The sequence below is a fragment of the Malus domestica genome, chromosome 16 (genome assembly GCF_042453785.1).
Source record: "Malus domestica chromosome 16, GDT2T_hap1".
NCBI classification, from domain to species: Eukaryota; Viridiplantae; Streptophyta; class Magnoliopsida; order Rosales; family Rosaceae; genus Malus; species Malus domestica.
This window is the reverse complement of record NC_091676.1, coordinates 37,930,827-37,940,860: the sequence shown is the minus strand read 5'-3', so window position 1 is coordinate 37,940,860 and position 10,034 is coordinate 37,930,827. Positions and strand designations below refer to the sequence as shown.

The window sequence follows — 10,034 nt, the reverse complement described above, 5'->3', positions numbered from 1 at the left end:
AAGTAATAAGGGTAAATTACAAAAAACTATCTCAACTATTGGGTCCAAGGTATTAAATATCGATGATATCGGAAATATCGGTAGTCCGAAAACACGGAAATATTGATGGAAATATCGGGATAATATCGATATCGATAAAAATTATATGGAAACCACGGAAATTGTAAGAAAAACTTGGAAATTTTTATTGAAACTTTGCAGGATGTTTATTTAGTCAATTATCTATTAATTTATCACAAAAAATTGGAAGGAAATGCATTGCATGATGGATTTAACTTATTTAAGTTGATTATATAGCGAGCTGGCAAACATTGTGAGTGTAGAAAATATGTAGTAATTAATGAAAGAAGTTTAAACACACCATAATTATTTATATATAATGAATTAGTATAATATTTTACATTTTATTCGTCCTATAAATTATTTGCATGTTTTTTTTTTTCACATTACACGCCACGCCACCACACACACACACAGAGATAAATTTTTTCACATTACACTCTTACACACGCCACCACACATGCACACAGAGTTCAAGAGAACCCACACCACACACGCACACCAAGAGCTCTCAGTCAATCCCTCTCTCTTCTCCTTTCAGTCTTCTTGAATCCCCCATCTCCCCCCTCCCCCCCCCCCCCAACAATCTCTTCTCCGCTGCGCCCCCCCCACACTTCGAATCTTCAGATCCCCCCCACCCTTCGAATCTTCAGATCTCTCCCCCCCCAACCCTTCGAATCTTCAATCGCCGCGGATCTCCCCCCCCCCAACCCTTCAAAACTTCAATCGCCGCAGCCCCTGGAAATGGAAAAACGAAGGGCGAATTGTGTTATGGTTTTTGTTTTCATTTGTATATTTTCCCTTTTTTATTGGTAAGATTTGTTCAAACCTCATCCTGCCATTGATTTTCATAACTGCTTCCCAGAGCCTCCCCAATTTCTTCCCCGCAGAAGCCCTCTCCTTCCCTTCCGACGACGGAGCCTCGGAGTTTGGCGATATTATCGGTAATATCAATAATATCGCGATATTTTGACGATAAATGACTGGATATGTGTAAAAATATCGCTCTCTGTAAAAAACGATATTATCGGCGATATTTCGCCGATAATATCGATATTTTGTTCATTGATTGGGTCAACCACAGTTTCATACCTCATCTTTAAAACATTTCAATGTCATACCTTATCTTCGAATTTGTTGCAATGTGATACCTTTGTCTATTAATTCCTCTGTTAAATGTTGACGTGGCTTGAGGCATGATCCACTTTCTATTAAAAAATTAATTAAATATTAAAAAAAATTAAAATACAATTATTTAAATATTTTTATAAAAATAATGTGGGACCCACCCACCTTCTTCCTATCCTAGTCGTCTCCCCCACCTTTCCTCCCTTCCCTCAAAACTAGAATCCCATCGTGACTCTCCCTCGCTCTCATCCTCACTACTCAATCATCTTTTCCACCTAGCCACCCAACCATCTACACTCTGATCAAGCCATTCCCCTCCATGACCGTCCTCCCCTATGCCCCCCTCCACTGCTGCACTTGCCACTCCGTCCTCAACCCATTCTCCACCGTCGATTACACAGTCAAGATTTGGATTTACCCTTTCTGCTTCACTCACAACCACTTCCCTCCCCACTACACCTCCATCTCCGACGAGAAGCTCCCTTCCACCATCTGATGGCCATACTCTTTTTCGATGGTGTGGACTAACACAGCAGACACCACGATGTCTAAGTACCCGTCCCCGAACAACAATCTCCTGGGGTCGCCCTCGCGTCAAGTCACGTACTCCCCCACACCTTCAATCTTCGCCGTTTGCAGCGTTGACTAGAGACTCGTTATCTTGGACCGATCCAGGCCCATAACCCGACCCGAACTCCCATCTTTCTTCATTTGGGTCGCCACAACGTTTAAGAGTATGCCGCGACCGCTGCCGACTTCGAGGGCGTGCTTGACGTTAAACCATTCGTTGACTGAGCCGACCATGTGCTGGGCGACATTGTAGTGGAGGGGGAGTGAGGAGTATAGGAAGTGTCCGGATGTGAAGAAGAGGCAAAGGGAGGAAAGGGCGGTGACAGAGCCAGTGAACTCTGCGACAAAACAAGCAGTGTCGATGAGGAGGAGGAGGAGGAAGAAGAGGGTGACGAGGTTGAAATAAGTGAGGTAGAAGAGTGACAGAGCGGTAAATAAGACATCGTTGAAGAGAAGGAAGAGAATGGTGTGCAACTGGTTGAGACCGTAGATTGCGTAGATCTGATGGTTTCCCCATCTTCCTCTCTCTGAACATGTTTCTAGAAGGCATCAAATCTCCAAGACTTTAAACAAATTCGAAGAAGGTGGATAGGGAATGAAGGTTGGGGGTTAAGGACACGGGTGGATGGGGAATAAGCTGGTTCTGGTTTTGGACTGAAGGGAGGAAGAGTGGGGGGAGATGGGTGGGATAGGAAGAAGGTGGGTGGGTCCCACATTATTTTTATAAAAATATTTAAATAAAAATATTTTAATTTTTTTAATATTTAATTAATTTTTTTAATAGAAAGTGGGTCCCGTCTCAAGCCATGTCAACATTTAATAGAGCAATTGACAGACAAACTGACGGAAGGTACGACATTGCAACAAATTTAAAGATAAGGTATGACATTGAAATGTTTTAAAGATGGGGTATGAAACTGTGGTTGACCCAATAGTTGAGGTAGTTTTTTGTAATTCGAAAACTAAGTAGTTTGAATTGAAATGAATTCAGAGCTCAGTTGTTGACAACATGCTAGTTTGATGTGCCAAGAGTCGAGTTGGTAGAAGGAGAATTGGACAAAGTCCCCAACCAAGGTGGTGGCAACATGCCAGTTTGCTCATTAACTGTCGTGAACAACGATGGCAATGTCTTGTAAACACTCGCAATCTCTTTGAAAGCCCCATTGGCACCGTCATCACTGCCCTTTGCGCCACTAGTAGTCTAACTGCTAATCTTGGGCTGAAGACTGCACACGGCGTCAGCATTGATCTGGGCAACTTGTTGAAACATGCCATTGTTGATCACCAAGAAGTCCCTCACAGCTGCATAGTTGCCTCTAACTGCGTCCAAAAGAGAGCGTGGATATGCGCCTTGGGCTTGTCCAAGGGCCATGAGTCCTTCAACCTCTCTTTTCTTTGCATAACATTATGCATCAGCAGCTTGTTGACGAGCATAGAGTCCTGCCTCGATCATTTTTTACTTTGCATAAAAGTCTCAATCAACGACTTGTTATTTGAAAATACAACCCTGATGGATCAACTATTTCATATAGGTAGAGCACTAGTTTACATAATTTTTCATCTGTATTCATGCGTGCAAAACCAATGCATGCATATATGTATTCTATATAATATTTAAGAAGGAAAAAGAAAGAAGCACAAGACGTACCTTGGTTTCATACTCAACATTGGCCTCAGTCAATAACTCACCCTTAAACTTCTCCATTCTAGTCAAGGCATTTATCTTCTCCACCTCTTTTTGCAACTCTGCCTCTCTCGATGCCATCGCATTTTCAGCCTCTACCTCAGCCACATGCGCCTCTTCATATTCTTCCTTATCGGCTCAGCATCGGCTTCTGCTATCTCAGCCTCCCTTATATTCTCAAACACCTTCACCTACATCCTAGTCTTAATCTCCTCCATCTTCCTCTCTCCCTCCCTATGCATCATAAAAATCTTCGTTTCTGCATCAATCTATGTTGCGTTCTACAACGTCAACCCCTGCCTCTCTTTCGACCCTATATATCTCCCATTTCTTCTTTGTTTCTGCCACGTCAACCCTAGCCTGATTCGCCGCCTTCATCTGTATCTTCTACCCCACAACAACAACAACAATAACAAAGCCTTTTCCCACTAAGTGGGGTCGGCTATATGAATCCTAGAATGCCATTATGCTCGATCCTGTGTCATGTCCTCCGTTAGATCTAAGTACTCTAAGTCTTTTCTTAGAGTCTCTTCCAAAGTTTTCCTAGGTCTTCCTCTACCCCTTCGGCCCTGAACCTCTATCCCGTAGTCGCATCTTCTAACCGGAGCGTCAGTAGGCCTTCTTTGCACATGTCCAAACCACCGTAACCGATTTTCTCTCAGCTTTCCTTCAATTTCGGCTACTCTTACTTTACATCGGATATCCTCATTCCTAATCTTATCCTTTCTCGTGTGCCCACACATCCAACGAAGCATCCTCATCTCCGCTACACCTATTTTATGTATGTGTTGATGCTTCACCGCCCAACATTCTATGCCATACAGCATCGCCGGCCTTATTGCCGTCCTATAAATTTTCCCTTGAGCTTCAGTGGCATACGGCGGTCACACAACACGCCGGATGCACTCTTCCACTTCATCCATCCAGCTTGTATTCTATGGTTGAGATCTCCACTATATCGTCTACGAAAAGCATACACCAAGGAATATCATCTTGAATATGTCCTGTTAACTCATCCATTACCAACGCAAAAAGGTAAGGACTTAAGGATGAGCCTTGATGTAATCCTACAGTTATGGGGAAGCTTTCGGTTTGTCCTTCATGAGTTCTTGCGGCAGTCTTTGCTCCTTCATACATATCCTTTATAGCTTGGATATATGCTACTCGTACTCCTTTCTTCTCTAAAATCCTCCAAAGAATGTCTCTTGGGACCTTATCATACCCTTTTTCCAAATCTATAAAGACCATGTGTAAATCCTTTTTCCCATCTCTATATCTTTCCATCAATCTTCGTAAGAGATAGATTGCCTCCATGGTTGAGCGCCTTGGCATGAACTTGAATTGGTTGTCCGAAACCAGTGTCTCTTGCCTCAATCTATGCTCAATGACTCTCTCCCAGAGCTTCATTGTATGACTCATTAGCTTAATACCCCTATAGTTCATGCAATTTTGTACGTCGCCCTTATTCTTGTAGATAAGCACCAAAGTGCTCTTTCGCCACTCATTTGGCATCTTCTTCGTTTTCAAAATCCTATTGAAAAGGTCAGTGAGCCATGCTATACCTGTCTCTCCCAAGACTTTCCACACTTCGATCGGTATATCATCTGGGCCCACTGCTCTTCTATGCTTCATCTTCTTCAAAGCTACAACCACTTCTTCCTTCCTAATTCGACGGTAAAAGAAGTAGTTTCTACACTCTTCTGAGTTACTCAACTCCCCTAAAGAAGTACTCCTTTTATGTCCTTCATTGAAAAGATTATGAAAACAACCTCTTCATCTGTCTTTGACCGCGTTCTCTGTAGCAAGAACCTTTCCATCCTCATCCTTGATGCACCTCACTTGGTTTAGGTCCCTTGTCTTCTTTTCCCTTGCTTTAGCTAGTTTATAGATATCCAACTCTCCTTCTTTGGTATCTAGTCGCTTAAATATATATCTTCGTAAGCCGCTAACTTAGCTTCTCTCACAGCTTTCTTCGCCTCTTGCTTCGCTCTTCTATACCTTTCACCATTTTCATCGGTCCTATCCTTGTATAAGGCTTTACAACATTCCTTCTTAGCCTTCACCTTTGTTTGTACCTCCTCATTCCACCACCAAGATTCCTTTTGGTGTGGAGCAAAGCCCTTGGACTCTCATAATACCTCTTTTGCTACTTTTCGAATACAACTAGCCATGGAATCCCACCTTTGGCTAGCTTCCCCCTCTCTATCCCACACGCACTGGGTGATTACTTTCTCTTTGAAAATGGCTTGTTTTTCTCCTTTTAGATTCCACTATCTAGTCCTTTGGCACTTCCAAGTCTTGTTCTTTTTTCTCACTCTTTTGATATGTACATCCATCACCAACAAGCGATGTTGATTAGCCAAGCTCTCTCTCGGTATAACTTTGCAATCCTTACAAGTTATACGATCCCCTTTCCTCATTAGAAGAAAATCTATTTGTGTTTTTGACGACCCACTCTTGTAGGTGATCACATGTTCTTCTCTCTTCTTAAAGAAGGTGATGGCTAAGAAGAGATCGTATGCCATTGCAAAATCCAAGATAGCTTCCCCATCCTCGTTTCTCTCCCTAAAACCATGGCCACCATGAAAACCTCCATAGTTGCCTGTCTTTTTGGCCACGTGTCCATTTAAATCTCCTCCTATAAATAACTTCTCTGTCTGAGCAATTCCTTGCACCAAGTCTCCAAGGTCTTCTCAAAATTTCTCCTTCGAACTTGTATCCAACCCTACTTGAGGTGCGTACGCACTAATCACATTGATGAGTTCTTGTCATATTACAATCTTGATTGCCATGATTCTATCTCCTACCCTCTTGACACCTACAACATCTTGTGTCAAGGTCTTGTCCACGATGATGCCAACACCGTTTCTCGTTTTATTTGTGCCCGAATACCAAAGTTTAAACCCTGAGTTTTCTAGATCCTTTGCCTTAAGACCAACCCACTTAGTTTCTTGTAGGCACATAATATTTATCCTTCTCCTCACCATAACTTCCACTACTTCCATAGATTTTCCTGTTAATGTTCCTATATTTCACGTTCCTAAACGCATTCTACTCTCTTGAACTCTACCCTTCTGTCCTAGCTTCTTCACCCTCCCCCGTCTAATAGGATCAAAGTACTTCTTTTGTGTGTCCTGTGTAAAGTTGACAAGAGCATATGCTCCCAAACAACTTTGAGTGGAGTCGTTCAAAAAGAAGTTTCTATGGCCCCTTTGCTCATTTAACACTGCATCCGGGTGCCGATGGAGATACAGCGACCCTTGCTCACTTATCACTGTGCTCGGGCCCCACAGCACGCCACTTACGGGTGACGCCCTAGCTTTAGCGCAATTTCGTTCTGGATTCATTTTCATAAGGATTCGACGTAACCTAGGAGTGCCGGCTGTCGACTACCTGACGCCTTCCCCCTCATCTCTTGAACTCTACCCTTCTGCCCCAAGTAACTAAAATACTCATGGTCGGGAATGTTCTTCAGCTGTTTGACGTTTGCATTATAAATCAAAAGCCCAAATTGATTCAGTTCCAATTGAACCTTGGCAAACACCTCTTGCTTAAACTCTTTTCTCCCCACGAACAACTCCTCCATGGTCATCGAGGTGGCAAGGACACGTGTCTCCTCCTCGATGATCCCCTAGACAAGCTTTTTCACATGGTTGGAGAGCTTGTCGTGGCGGTAGAGGAGTTTTGCGTACTTTGTAGAGGTTGGGCATGTCATTAGTGCGTGGCCTGATGGTAAAGACCGCGGGGAGGGTGAAGGCGAGCTTTGGCTGTAGTTGATGAAGAATATGTCGAAGATGGTGCATGATTGGCCAAGGAGAATCCATGCTTTCTTTGCAAGCTTTAGGTCGTCTATTCCAACTCCGGTAATCACTTGATAATCTGAAGCCTCCACAACTCTGTACATGGCTACATTTCTTTTAACAAAAAACCACCTAATAAATGTATTTAATAAAAAATGCTTGAATTCTATTGAAAATAACAAAAGTTTAATATAATAAAAAATTCAAAAGAAAAACTATAAAACTTACCCGTAGTCCCAATCTCCCTCCACCCTCCCCCATTTCCCTCTCTCCCACGAGAAATTATTAGATGGTACAGTATCACCACGTGGCATTGACAACTGGTAGTACCCACCAATAAATAAATGACACGTGGCATAATAATGATTAAATGAAAAACAATAGCTGGATTTTCATCTTCCCTAATGCCATTAGAGTTCTCTGCCAAAACTAATAACTGCTGCCCCTCGTATTCCACCTCATTTTCCGCCACCCTTTTCGCTTGAATCAAATCCATAAATTGCAATCTTTCTTTTCCACGAAAACATAAAATTCCCTCCGCCTCCCTTTTTTGCTTGAAATCAAATCCACAAACTGCAAAAATCAGAAATCTCAGGCTACAGGTACTATAATTTTTTGCTTGAATTTTGTTTTATCCTTTTTGGATTTCAGTTTGCGTGAATTTTGGATCTGATTTAAGCAAGCTTGAATCTGACAACAATTTCTTGCTTGAATTTTGTTTTACCCCTTTGGATTCCAGCTTGTGTAAATTTTGGGGTTCTGGGTCATCTTAGATTGTTTTTTTCTTCTTTCTTTCTTATTTGGACGATACCTTTGTGCCCCATGCATTTTCTTTTTACAATTGCTACATGTCGAGCGATTGCTCTGTTTATTCAATTAATTGGGGCACCAACTTTGTCTCTGTTCTTGTTTTCTTCTTAAACCTAAAATTAAGGATTAGGGACCTCATCCAAAGTATCCCTTATAAATATTACGACAATACCAGTTTTCTATTTAACAAAGAGAGTTAGAGAGAAAGTAAAAGGTAGAGGTACTTGAAAGAATTACAAACACGATACGAAAGACTTGAATGCTTTGTTTTATGGTTTGTCCTTTCTATTTTTTATCGATTTGTAAGACTTTGGCAATTTATGAATTTAGTTAAACAAATTGGATCTTAAAGTGTCTTTATTTCACTAATTCATTGTATTTGATTAAGTGGGATTTTGGTATGTCCCAAGAACTAAAAAAATGTCTATCAAGGTTTGATGAAACTCTAGGAAGTGCCCTCTGTCCTTTGGGTATAATGCCCATGGATGGAGGTTGCAAGATTGAAAGAGAACTTCTATGGGATTTTTTTCATTTGATTAAGCTTTTCTCTCTAATGTTTTTAGGGGGTGTCAGATTGCAAGAATGAATGACAACATGAATTGGATTTTGGGTTGCTTCAGATTACTACTTTCAGCTATAGCTATAGTTCATTTTAGGTTCATGTATAGAATTGGATTTGTTGTATCAAATGCTACAATTTTGCAGTGACATACAATGTGTTAATAGCCTTTTGCTATTGTAAGTACAAGTGAGCCTGTGGTTGTAAATTGTAATGAGACAAAGTGATATCTTATACAACTCATCGTATGGCTGACATGATTTCTTATGCCTTGGCCTTTTGCTCCTTATATGCTTTATTCACTATGATATATAGCATGACAGTACATTACTCAAATGACAGGTGCACTCAATCTTAAAACGAGAAAGTTATGGAACAATAATTAAGAGCAAAGTTATTGTTTCAAGTGACTGTAATCTCAATGCTTCCTACTATCTAGTGCTACAATCAAGTGAAGACTGGCGCTATTCGCGATCACATATGAGTCAGGGTTGCCTATTGCAACCTGTACGACAGGACTGGCACCTACTTGGATCCAAGGCGAGCATGCGGTGCAGATGTGAACATACACGTGAAAGACTGGCCTTGGCCCTAGGTGAGCACTAACACCGGGTGCAGCTATGATGAGTAGACTACATAAATATAAGCATGCCATAATGATTCAATAATTCTAGTCAACATAATAAACTTACCACCGTATCCCGTAGGATCATTTTAGCATTTCACAACAGTACAACATTTCTTATAACGTTATTTAATCATGGCATGATATGCATAAATCAATTCAAAAGCATTTGTGGAAACTATAAAGTTTATATATATATATATACACACACACACACGAAAACAAATGCCCACTCACTGATACGTGGATAGATCATAGCCTTCTAGCCTTACTTAACCTCGTACGTCTTCGGGATAAGTCTCACCTATATGCGAAGTAACTAAACTAATTAATTAATAAGGACATAAACGAAAAGGCCAGGAAAACCCCCTATAGTTTTCTCAAACGGAGGATTTAAATATACGAAAACATTCTACTCAACGACGCGGACCCGTACATGTTAACCATTCGCCGGCCGGTGGCCAGACGCGCCATTATGTGCGGCCACACACGCCTGACAGGCTGACAATAACCCTAGGGGGAATATTTCGTCAGACTTGACGAAATATTCCATTAATGGTAACGGCGTCAATTACTTTAACGACATTAGAATATTTCGTTAACTTTAACAGAATATTCTGTGTTCTTCTCCGGTGGACCTCCACCGCCGTCCGCCGCCATCTGTGGAATTTTCACCGGTTTTTGGAAAAATTTCAAATCTTCATATCTTGCTCATTTCTCAACCATTTTTAACGAACTTTATATGGATTTGAAGCCTGGGAAGAGGAGAATAAGATTTTACCTCTTAAAAGTCCAAAA

The 10,034-nt window shown here is 41.3% G+C and overlaps 1 long non-coding RNA gene and 2 pseudogenes across 1 annotated transcript; 1 reads left to right on the top strand and 2 right to left on the bottom strand.

Annotated features, from left to right (window-relative positions):
- Positions 1-1,641: 1,641 nt before the first annotated feature.
- LOC114822333 (uncharacterized) lies at positions 1,642-2,301 on the bottom strand (annotated as a pseudogene).
- Positions 2,302-2,770: 469 nt separating this feature from the next.
- Positions 2,771-7,346, bottom strand: LOC114822334 (flotillin-like protein 3; annotated as a pseudogene).
- A 361-nt stretch (positions 7,347-7,707) lies between these two features.
- LOC139192858 (uncharacterized) lies at positions 7,708-9,421 on the top strand. Its single transcript, XR_011577342.1, has 2 exons — positions 7,708-7,844; positions 8,954-9,421. It is a non-coding gene; the product is annotated as an uncharacterized lncRNA (long non-coding RNA).
- Positions 9,422-10,034: the final 613 nt, after the last annotated feature.